Genomic DNA, 10897 nt, shown 5'->3' with positions numbered 1-10897 from the left:
GGAATCATCTTATATTAAATTACCACAAAAAATTGAAGCAAAACAAGCTTGTATTAATGTGAAAAATAATGATAAAAATGTTAATGCAATATAATTATTATATCCAGCAGATAAAAATCCACAACGATTATCAAAATATAAAAATGTTGGACTTGAAATTGAGGAAAATTAGAAGAAATTTAATATCCAATAAAAATGAAGATATTTCAAAAATTGAGAGGAAATTAGATATATTGCTTAATATATACTAATTTGATGAAAAATACAATATTTATCCTCGTAAAAAAATAATAAGAAAGACAGTCATATAAATTCGTAATACATCAAAAATTCAGAGATATAACATTATTGTTGGATTAAAGATTTATCTAGAATAACATCAATGTAAATTACAATACACAATGGCCAGAAATTTATTCGTGATAAGTGTTTACTCCATTTCAATTCTCAAGAAAAATTGAAAAATCATATTCCAAATAGATTAGTATAAACAAAAAAGGAGAAAACACTTTTCAAAATTATCTGAATACAGTGAAAGTTCATTTTGTGATATATGTGGATTTTAAGAGCGTGTTGGAAAAAATTGACACGTATTGACCAAATCCAGAGGAATCATGTACAATGAAGTATCAGAAACATGAACCATCCGGATTCTGCTACTATACAAAGTATGTTCATGGATATTATAAAAATCCGGATCTATACAGAGGACCAGATGTTAAAAAGAAATTTATTGAGATGACTTAAAGTGAAGTAGAAGAAATAGGTACTATTTATTCTCAAGTAGAACCTATGAAACCTTTAAGTAAAGATGAAAAGCTTGCTTTTAGAAAATAGAAAATTTTCCATTATGCAAATCAGAATATACAAAAGAAAACAAATATTTGTAAGAAAAGGAATTTATCCTTATGATTATATGGATGATTGGAAAATATTTGAAGAAACACAACTACAATAAAAAACTTAATTCTATAAAAACTTTATGAAGAAGCTATACCTATTGCAGACTATGAACATGCAAAATTAGTTTGGCAAAAATTTGATATGCAGGACCTAGGAGAATTTCATGATTTACATCTAAAAATTGATGTTCTATTATTATCAGATGTTTTTGAAAATTTTATAGAAACATGTATGAAAGCTTATAGTTTGGATCCACCTTTTTATTATACGGCGCCAGGATTAAGTTCGGATGCGATGCTGAAAGTGACTGGACATCCTCTTGAATTAGTACACGATTATGATGTGATGATTGAAAAAGGAATTAAAGGAGAAATATTACAATGTTGTATAAGTTACGTAATAGCAAATAATCAATCTTTAATTGATTTTGACAAAGGAAAAGAATCTAATTATTTAATGTATCTTGATGCTAATAACCTATGTAGATGGGCAATGTGACATTATTAACCATATGGGGGATTTGAATGGAGAAATTATCCCCAATTTGATGTAAACTGTTAGGAAAAACTAAAAGGGTTATGAAAGATAATTCAGAACATAGATACATTCTTGAAGTGGATATAGAATTCCAAGAGAATTACGTGATGTACATAAAGCTCTTCTACATGCTCCAGAAAATAAAATTATTCCAGGAACAATGGAATCTACTGTAAACTGAAAATGGCATTACTCAACAAAAATAAATATATTGCTTACTATAGAAATCTAAAACAAAATTTAAGTCCAGGATGAAAATTATAAAATACATGGAATACTCAAATCTAATCAGTTCAATTGGTTAAAGAATTATATAGTTTCGGATACTCAAATGAGAACAAAGGCAAAAAATGTAAAAGAATATTTCTATAAACTGATGAATAATTCACTCTTTGGGGAAACAATGCAAAATATAAGAAAGTGGATATGAGATTAGTATCTGATGCTAAGAAATGTGATAAATTTTTAGCTAAACCAAATTTTGAAAGTAGAACGATATTCAACGAAAACGCCGTTGCAATAAATATGCAGAAGGTGAAAATAGAGTTTAATAAGCAAATTTATATGGGTATGAGTACTTAAGATCTATCAAAAATACTTATGTATGATTTCCATTATAATGAGATGAAACCAAAATATGGTGATTGTATTGAATTGCCCTATCATGATCCGGATAGTTACATACATAATATGAAAACACAAGATTTCTACAACTATATGAAAGATATGATTGAACTACTTGATACAGGTGATTATCCAGAAGACAACATTTGCAAAATTCCTCTAGTTAATAAGAAAGTACTAAGAAGGATGGAAGACGAAAGTAAGGGAAAAATTAGGACAGAATTTGCGGGATTAAGGGCAAAAATATATGCGCACAAAGTTGATTAAAAAGATAACAAAAAGTCTAAATATGTGAAGAAACACACAGTGAAAAATAAAATATCATCATTGTTTCTTTAACAATAAGGAGAAAAACATAACGCAACAGGGTCCAAATTGACAACTATATAAGTAAAGCAGGAATTACAAACTTCAAACGTGCAGCCATTACTGGCACTCGTGAAAACAAGACGTCATTTTTATGTAGCTATACCGTACCAATGAGCACGATATACTAAAACAAACCACGTAAGATGTTAGGCGGGACTTCTCTGAACACGGCAATACCGTAGTATACCATACGGTGAAGACGGTGTAGTTTGCTGGACGGGCCAAGGTTAAAAGATTTAAAATAAATTCGAGAGGATCATATTAATAATTAGAAAATTATACTGGAAATTTTCGTGATTCAACTCATGATGGGATATATATTATAAATGACAGAAATAATGAAATTGGAGAAATGTTACTGTACCGTAAATTATCACTGGCAAACCCTCAGAAGGTGCGGCCTCCATAGGATCTGGACTTTGCGAGGATAGGAAACCACCCAGAGGGCAAGTACACTGATACCCGTAGGTAGTCAGCTTAACAAAGTTTATTGAATAAAATAGATAAACACCGAAAAGAGTAAGAAAGATTTAAATATTTAAATACCAACATCACTAAGGTTTCGTTGACACGCGCCCTATACTAATTCACAGGGATCCAGCCCTGTTCACAGCTTATCACCAGAGAACTACAATGTAATAGATAATTCTAGATAAGGTTTATTGATAATACGCCACTTCAAGTGACTCAAGGAGCAGCGCAAATTCCCCTAACATAACATACCATGGTCCCGTATACTTTCATTAAAAGATGCTTCTAAGCGCCTAAGACTCCTAGGGAAGTTGAATACATCATTCAACACACACACACACACACACATATATATATATATATATATATATTTACAACTACCAAGGGCACAAACTCCCAATAACTTAAGCTGCAGTAAAGCTGCAGTAAACAGACCCAAGGGGTTCACACATAAGTTTACAATTTCCAAGCAACTCGGCATTTATAATGCCTTGAAACAACATTCAGCGTCCATCCAGTGGCTTACAATCGAAGGAATATCCTCCCATCATCCGTAAGTTTTAAGCAAGTCTTAGATGCTTACCTCCCATACCCCTAGCGGTCCTGGGTTCGAAGACAGGTCCGTGAAGTGCTCAAGTGAGAGAGAGCAAGGCAAAAACAAAAATACCTACTCCCAGCAAGGCAGCACGGCCTCGCCAAGAGTACCGACGACGCAAGACCACGTGACGCAATGCGACACACACAGGCTGCGTGAGAAGTGGATGGCGAATCCGCAGGGGCAAGGGAGGGAAAGCAAAGGGAGGCAAGTACAGGACGGGCCGTTCCCAGGGCGGACAAAACTCCTTTACCCTGGGACCATCATTTAGGAATACTTTATTATAATTTGCCCAAGGGGACAACTCAAAGGGCGAAAAAACAGTAGTGCATAAAATAAGTTGAAAACCATTAAAATAGACATAGTAAGTAGTATAAGGGGGAGGGGAAATGAAATACATGGCTCAGCTACCAAATGTTGTTCCAAGAACGCAAGATTCAAAATTAAGAAAACGTTTGTTGTGTTAAAATGATCTGATGAAACTTTTGCTTATAACTATCATGTTTTTAGAGCTCAAGCTAAAATATACAAGAACAATTTTATTACGGTTAATTATGATCAAAATTCTAAAAATTTATATCATAGAATGAGGGAACAATTAAGTAATAATATTGTATTTTTTAGAAATTATCTTAATCTTAAAAGAATTATACAAAAGAACAATCAATTCAAGATATAAATAATATACATATAAGACCCAAAATATAAATATTTCATATTGATAAAAATTATATTATAACATTTTCTTTATTTACCCATCTATTATGTGAATTATAAAATCCCAACCATTTAACATAAACTTTATAACCTTTCTTCATTAAAACTTTTCCAACAAGATATATATCTGGATATTTTGTTTTTCGTTACTGTAATTCATAAAATTTTCTTTCAATATCTTCATTATTTATATATTAATTCGAACAGTTATTTCGAATAATTCTGTAGACCAATGTGCTGTATAACGTTTTTCAAGGATTTTTCATTCTACGTGTTCGAACCTTATCACCAATTTAATATTTTGTCCTATTTCTGCCACCGGGTATCCCCGGTGGTGGAAATGTTTTATCTTCATTAAAATATTTTCTCAAATTTGTTTCTTATCATCATTATTAACATATTTTTTGTTTTATTTATATTGTACCATGTTTTGTATTATTGAACTATCTACCACTTTAGATAACATTTCAACCCATTTATAATTACCTTGAATACCAAACTGTTTTCACATCTTCTCCTTTAATTTTCTAATGAATCTTTCAACAACAGGAGCTTTTAATCCGGAATATATAGAATAATGATTGATATTATATTTTTTTTTAATTCAGAATGTTGTTTATTACAAAATCCTTTTCCTTTATCAATCCGCATATTTTTTGGAATTCTATCTTAAAAAATAGTTTTAAAAGTTTCGACAATATTTTACCAGTTTTATCTTCAACATGAAAAGCGCCAGAATGCTTTGAAAAACATCTATAACTGTAAGAAAATATTTATATCCCTTATTAATATTAGATATTACTTTATAATTTCCAGAATCCATTTGTAGTAAATCGGCTGGGCAAGGATGGTCGATATCATAAGTAATAACTTTTTGCCTCGGAAATTTTTTGTCATGGGTATTGTACCGGCAAGTACTCCTCAACTAGGCTTATTCAAAATAAGCGCGTTAATAAACTCCTCCATCGATCAAAAGGTGAACTGCTACTACCACCAAGACATCTGGGGACTGCACATATACTTCTGATCTGCGGCGACCATCACCACGACTACCCCTCTCATAGAAGTGTGAGAGGTGTGTCTGAAGGTACTTGGGGGTCCGGGCGACCCCACCTGGGTATCAGCAGCGGCGACAAATCTTGCCGTCAAATCTGTCAGCATGTATTTAACTTTCTACGACCACAAGGACACCTTAAATTTGGATTTACTAATTTTTCTACTAATCTACTTTCCGGAAAAGACTTCTATTTTTTCAAATGTTTTCTCAAAATTCTTCTGTGTCACCCCAAATAAGGACATTTGTGGGGTGAACTGATACTACACGAACTTGCAACATTAATCAGAATATGTCATTACTGAAATATTATGTAATTGTGTTTTGGTAATGTTTCCTAAACTGATTAAATTTCTCCTTGTTTTGTTTTGCTATACCTCAAAATGTTTGGACATTTTTCCACAGGTGACACCGCCAAAACTATGATCATGCACTCTGGTGCAATGTGGAAGAACTTATAACTTAAAGAAGGTTCGTATTCCTAGGTTTTCCACAACTGAATCTATGTTCATTTATTTTTGGGTTGGCAACACTTCTTTTTTCTTCCGTCAGTTTTGAATCTGGCCAATCATAATTTTTGTAATTAATTTTCGACCAATCCCGTATTTCTGTTCACTTTGAATTTGCCAATAAAATTGAGAGGGTATGGCCGGGTTAGTCCTGAATCCACTCGAACCTCCCCTGGGGGTATATAAACTGCGTCTTTTCTGGATAATTTGTCAATTGATCGCCGTCTTTCTAAGTGTGTGAGTTAAGGCAGGAGATCGGGCGACTCTTCCTTCGGCCGATAGAACATCTGCAAGGTAATGGCCACATGAATTCTCCTTTCTGTAGCTACTTCCGCAGCTTTATCCGAAGGGAAGGTGCGAATTCTTAACTATGTAACAATACTTTTCTAAAATGTAAATTTTCTTTTGGCTAATGTAAAACTTCATAAAGTATTTAACTGTAAATCGGGGATAGAGAATGAGTTACCCTCTCGAGCTCCCCTTCATCTTGGTTTGAAATGACTACGATTTAGCAACCTTTCTTTTCTGTAATGTATTACAGTTATTTCCATACGAGCCACCTCAGTAGTTTGGGACTAGCTCCAGTTTCATCGCCCGAAAGCCCGGTAGGTTTTTAATATTTCATTATCCGGGAGCGCAGTGTACGCCTCCATTCTGTTTGTATTCGGGCCATTTAATTAACCTGCTCTTTTCTCAAAGGCCCGTTAGGTTGGGTACTAGATACCCCTGTGTTAAAATATTTCCATTTGTAATTCGTGCCTCGTGAAGCCAGAGATTGTAATATTTTGATGTAATGTTGCCTTGAGTGGGCTGTAAGAAATCGAAAGCGGGCAAGCTCTTTTCCAAGTTTTGTAATAGTGAGGGTGCCTCTTGGAAGGATAAATGTTGTAATATCTGGAGCAAGTGCTCTTAAATCGGGATATGTTCGTCCCTCTTGAAACCTTGTGAGTTATCAAGTTTTGTCAATTGGATCCGGTATCTCTGAAATTGTAAACTAATGGCTTGAAGCCCCAAAGATGTAAACTTCATTAAACTTGGGTTTGTCTAAGTCTGGTTTCAAGATTGGAATTGTACGTGATTGTTATTTCACTTAGTGGAAATTTGTTAAGTTTGTTTATTTGCTATTGAAAAATATAACCTTTATTAACATTTTAATTCAATAGTTCATATTGTAGTTAGACCCATTCAAGCCCGCACCTTCTTCACCTCTCTGCGTTCCACACATAGCCCGGAACAGGTATCTTCCTTTCGTTTATTATTTCTTTTCCAATATTTATATTTCAAATTCTTTTTACAAATTTGCTTTTCTTACTTTTACATTCTGAACATAAACCTTAAATTCTAGTTTGTACATTTTAGTCGTAATTCTATTAGGATGAAGTGCTTCAGTATTTTTTTTGCATTTCAAACACCAGATAACATCATGCATTTATTAGAAGAAAAATATGATTGATTAAACAATATATTCATCATGATCATGTACAGTTGCATCCAGTATTATTTCACCCAAAATAATTTTCACTTAAGTAGGTAAGATATTATCACCCACCACAAATTTTAAATATTTATTTATGTGAAAGACGAATTTTAAATCATTTCCTCAGATCAATATGCATAATTATAGTGTCTTTTTCTCTTTCAAGAAATAGAGGACAATATTTTTGTATATCAGCTCCTCTATACATTTGTGGACTTGGATTTTAAAGATAAAAACTGAAACAAGTACCTTTCTTATATATACTTCATACAAAAATGTGTGCAACATTTCAGTATCATCCTTTGTTGAAAAGGTTTTATTTATTTCAATTTTATCAAAGAATTTTCTTTCTGATTTCTCTACATGTTCACTTACAACCTGTTTTTGGTTCGATAGCTGTTAAATGTTCTATACACAAAAATTCTATTTCTTCTTTTGTATAATGTTTTTGAACACATCTATAGATATTTTATCTTTTCAACTGGTTACTTTTATAATGCTTTATTAAATTGTTTCAAATTGTTTGTATCTTCTTCAATACCTTCACGAATAATTCTTAATATCTTTTCCGAAATGCAAAGTAATCCTTAGAATACCAGATTACGGTATATTTTTTGAATTCTTCATCAAATTTATCCTTAGACATCAAATAATTAATTTTATCATCTACACCTTTCTTTCTATAAACGTTACCATCTATAGTTTGTATTTAATCTGATACTGTTTTTATTAGTCATCAAATACTTTTTAGGTACCAAATATTTAATTTGGTTGCCTACATCTGTCTTTTTTAGAGATTATCACCAATATTATATATTCATTTTGATATATGTTTGATTCATCATCAAATCTCTTTTAGGGTAACAAACGTTTAATTTTGTTATCTACATCCGTCCTTTTATAGACGCTGCTGATCGAGTTGCAAATCTATTCTGGTCGTTCCGAAAATTGTTAACTGAATTTCAGTTCGGATATGTGTTTGTGATTGCGATGACGCTGGGATGCTTTAAGCAAGTTATTCATGTCATCGAAGCCTACACTGTTCCACACCCTCTTTCATTTGAAAATAGAACCCAAGGCCAACAGTAGGGTTTTGATGTATTTTGACAACCACATAACCAGCCTATTTTTCCATACTGCTCTGTATTAAGGTGTCGAACACAACCTTTCGTTTTCATTTTTACACCCTGTAAAACAGGCATTGGTCTGCCATCGGAAATTATGTTACTCTTCTCTTGAATAGCCCTCGAACTCATGCCCTGTTTTAAGAGAGTTTCTAATATGCATCCACACTCCACTCCGCTCTCCTCACTCGCGCCGACAGTTGTCAAAGCAGGGAATGAGCACAGTCAATGTATTCCCTTCTAAGCCAGCAGAATCGCAGTAGATCCTTTAACTTATATATGTGCACGTAAATTTGGTGTAATTTTCACAAATAACACAAAGTAAATTTAGTGGTGCAACTCACTGTACAATATTTCACTTCAGTTGAAAACACAAGCACAATTAAATCCTCTTCTCACAAGTTTCATCACTTACATATACTCTCGAACGGAAAGAGTCGTCAGATGCATTCCATTGGGCGGAGCCAAATCCTTTGCGCGGAGCTTCCCGAACCTACGCGAATAATTACGAAGGGAACAGAGTGAAGCCATGGTCGAGTCTGGTAAGCCACTTGCCTGACGAAGGATTTTAATAGCATATACTTGCGTAGCTCTTGGAGACAGACGTATGTTTGCAACTCTCAACTGCCCATTCATCACTGTAACGTTCAAATAATGTTAATTATTCATTATATAAAACGACACAAAATTTAAAATACTTTTTTCTGCAATAACATGCTTAAATATATTTTTTCTCTGTGTAATAATTTTTTAGGGAATGACTCATTCGCTTCATTCCATGGAATAACCGCCCCTGCCTCAAATTAGTTTTATTAAACATTAAAATTCGTTTGTTGTATGCTTTAGTTAATAGAAATGAGTTCTGCTGTAAAACAATTCTAACAGTTTAATATGATATAAAAAGTTACACACAGAAATGAAAAAATTCTTACCAACACCTGGTGGATTAATTATCCCTACTCAGGTTTTTTCGATATAGTCTTATGAAGTAAAAGAACCGAATTCTGATATAATTAATAAATGATATATTGAATAACTTAACGAAAACACTTACACTTTTATCAACATTCAAATAATCATGTCCTTAAGACTCGGCATTCTCTACCGTCCAATATGGGTGTTCTACATTTTTCCACAAAATATGAAAGTCTTTAACAGTATAATACACACACAAGTTTAGACTGAAAAAACATGCACAGTTGTTTAAAACATTGTTCACTGGTATTTAAAAATTTAAACTGAGTGTGTAACCACTTCCTACTCAACACAACAATTCCAGTAAAACGTAGAGTTGTTTCTTTAAGAAATATACCTCTATCACTAAAACACTGATTACTGGTATTCTTAAACTATGACTGTACTAGGCACAACACACTCCCATGGAACGTAGAAATGTTTTTATTAGGATACTCTAGTACTTCCAATCGCTGGTGATAAAAATTTTCTAGAGGAAGGGTGTTGGACTCTTAACCGTGAACGATCTGCCTCCTCTTCCTTCAATGAACCCGTTCGCTACTACTAGGACGTGTTGAAGAGCCTGCCACATCTTGTCGACCAACTCCTTGAAATGTAACGTTATATCGGTTAATGAATTCTTCCATTCTTCCACTGGTTTTTATGTCCTGGAGTATGTGTCTGTCGTACAATCCAAGATACAGTATGTACTTGGAATTCACATGTTCTACAGAATAGATGTACGTCCCGTCCGGGCCACGAGCTGAGGTACATGATTTGACTAAGTAAGGACTAGGTATGGACTGACCGAATCCTGCCCTTTCAACGTTTATCAACGCAGAAACCTCCTGATCTACTTACACCTGCATTGTCCTCTGTAGAACGATCAATTATGGATGCGTCGAATGTCGTTGCCTTCGGAGTAGTCGGATAGATGTCGAACTGCAGACCCATAAGTAGAACCACGTCCGCACACCTAAGTAAGTATCTTAAAGTGTTCTTCATTCTTATTATAGGGATTGTTACTCCTATTGAGGCAAGGCTTTGCACATGTTGCGTAAAACTCTTCAAGCGATGTGATGGAAGTGGTTCAACACTCTCCTTGACGTTCTCCGACCATTACTGTAAACACTGTAGGAAGACGTTGATCAGGTTCTTCTCCTCGTCGTTTGACTCCGAACAAGTATTTAGTATTTATTTATTTATTTATTTATTTATTTATTTATTTATTTATTTATTTATTTATTTATTTATTTATTTATTTATTTATTTATCATAAGTCTGTACAGAGTTCTCCTCCATTTTCACAGACACTACACGTAGGTGTACATAAATGCATGAATGAGGTTTTTTAATTATTCCATGGCCGAATTAAATTGTCATGCATGCATGAATAAATGAATGAACACTTCTCTCCCAGTCACGGATAGCCACCAACTGAGGAGAGAGCATTCGGTTGGCAGGATAAATGCATGGATGGGATTATGCATGACTACTGCCCGGTCGTGTTATCCATCCCTGGTGCGAAAAAGGAGCCACCTTCCCAAGGATAACACGTCCGGC

This window comes from Anabrus simplex, chromosome 1 (assembly GCF_040414725.1).
Source record: "Anabrus simplex isolate iqAnaSimp1 chromosome 1, ASM4041472v1, whole genome shotgun sequence".
NCBI lineage: Eukaryota > Metazoa > Arthropoda > Insecta > Orthoptera > Tettigoniidae > Anabrus > Anabrus simplex.
The sequence above is the reverse complement of the archived record's forward strand: the minus strand, read 5'-3'. Positions refer to the sequence as shown.